Below are 2,220 nucleotides of genomic sequence, written 5' to 3' on the forward strand. Positions count from 1 at the left end.
TCCTGAAACTTTACTATATTCATTGATTAGCTCCAGTAATTTTCCATTGGCATCATTAGTGTTTTCTATGTGTAGATCTTTCTTTACAGCCTTGATTATACAAAAGCCTTTCTGCTAACCGCCCCCCACCCCCCACCCCCCGGTTGTTTTCATAAAAAGTTGCTCCACATTTTGATGTATTTTTTGAAGTAGGTGAGCTCAGCACACTCTTAATTTTCTATCTTGATTTCCAACCCCTGAATAAACTGTTTTACTTTTCCTAAAAGGAATCATAACTAATCCAGTTAGGGAAACAAATGTGAATAAAACAGCCATTAATCCATAACACCAGCATGTCATAGTGAGATCAAACTCAAATCTGTAGTCATAGCATGTGATTTTCTCAGTGATTACTTGCTATGTTGCTTTTCAAAAAAAAAAAAAATTATGTCTGTAGTATAACAGTAATTCTCTAATATTTATTGACCAAAGAAGGGGAAATAAAAGAGGTCCCAGTCCCTAATTTCTGAAGGAAGGTGAAGGTGAAGGTGAAGGTGAAGTCTCTCAGTAGTGTCTGACTCTGCGACCCTGTGGACTGTAGCCTACCAGTCTTCTCCACCCATGGGATTCTCCAGGCAAGAATACTGGAGTGGTTTACAATTTCCTTCTCCAGGGGATCTTCCCAACCCAGGGATCGAACCGGGGTCTCCTGCATTGGAGGCAGACGCTTTAACCTCTGAGCCACCAGGGAAGCCCGATCTATGAAATCCTAATCTAATAGGTATGAGATTTAGACCCAGAGTTCAATTTCATCAAGTGTTATTTATGATTCTGATGAAGTATTTCTAAGGCAGCACTTTGGGAAACATTAAATTATTTCAAAAATAAATTGTGAGTACCCATCTCTCTATTGATATGAACTATTTAATAATCTATGAACCATAGTATTTCATTTACCTATTTAAATTGCCATCTTTCTAAATAATCATAACATCTTTATTCTTTAATTTTTTTTTACAAGTCCCTGGTATGTAACTTTCAAATACTAAATATGTAGCATTTGGTTTAAGCCTATATACATCTAATTTTATCTACTCTAAAGAGAATTAATAAATATATAAAATATTTCATTGGGAAAAAATTAGTTATAATTAGAGGACCCATATCATGGTTTGTGAAAAAGTTGAGAGAATAATATGTAAGATTTTAGTTATTAATTGAAGAGGTATTTGTGAAGGGAATTTTAGCTGAAGGTGGAGGGTGTGAAGAAAACACAGGAAGGTTGCAATTCATATTCAGAGACTAAAAGCTCAGTATGCTTTGAATGTAGTAAGCAAATGGCAAATAGTGGAATTTATACACTAAGTGCATTTCTATAATAGATAGTAAATGGTTTCAATAGTAAACAAAGGAATTCATGATCCACTTAATTACAGAATTAAAGGTTTTTGAGCTGGAAAAGACCTTCTAGCATTCATCTTCTGTTAGAAAGTCCGTGGTAATTTAGACTACACTATATTTTAGAGCATCTCAAGGTGGGAAAGGGGGATCGACACGCCAAGCCTTAAATTGTTTGACTATGACCTTAAGTAGCAACTAGCAGATTTGTCTCAAACCTACAGTATACAAAGGCATTTTCTTTCAAAAAGACCCATTGAAAGTTCATATGGTAGATGTTTTTAAAATGTATTCTGCAAAGAGATTAAGTGGCTTGTTCAAAGTCAGAGACTGAAAAATGACAAATGAGGGTTGACATCTGGTTTCTCATACATTTTCCTATAATGTGTACTCCATATTAATGGACTTTTCCACTATTCTTATATTCTAAAGATGATAGTATAACCGCTGATTTTGTTTTGTTTTACTTTAATATCTGTATTTGCTTTTCTGACAAGTGTTTCTAGAATGTAACTCTTGCTTCAGTCCTTGTGGTAGTACAACCATTTGTATTCTTGGTACAGTATGGCTAGCAAAATGTTTTTGCCAAAAGTCCCACAGACCAGCTACTTCTCACAGGCTGGAGGTTGGTAACTTTCATAGAAAAGAAAGTATGCAGATGAAGCAATACAAACATCTTCAGGGACACTCTATTTTGCAATCAGGAAGACAGCTAGCATTCTTCCATAGATGGTTCTTGTGCCTGCAAAGTTGTTGTTGTTTTTTTTTTTTCCTATGACATAATTTCAAAAGCATCAGGAAATATTAACTTTTAAAATTGTCTGTGGAAACTATGACAATGTT

At 34.8% G+C, this 2,220-nt stretch overlaps 1 non-coding gene across 1 annotated transcript; it reads right to left on the reverse strand.

Annotated features, from left to right (window-relative positions):
* Positions 1–658: 658 nt before the first annotated feature.
* Positions 659–730, reverse strand: TRNAW-CCA (transfer RNA tryptophan (anticodon CCA)). Its single transcript has one exon. It is a non-coding gene; the product is annotated as a tRNA-Trp (tRNA).
* Positions 731–2,220: the final 1,490 nt, after the last annotated feature.

Source organism: Bos indicus, chromosome 15 (assembly GCF_029378745.1).
Source record: "Bos indicus isolate NIAB-ARS_2022 breed Sahiwal x Tharparkar chromosome 15, NIAB-ARS_B.indTharparkar_mat_pri_1.0, whole genome shotgun sequence".
NCBI classification, from domain to species: Eukaryota; Metazoa; Chordata; class Mammalia; order Artiodactyla; family Bovidae; genus Bos; species Bos indicus.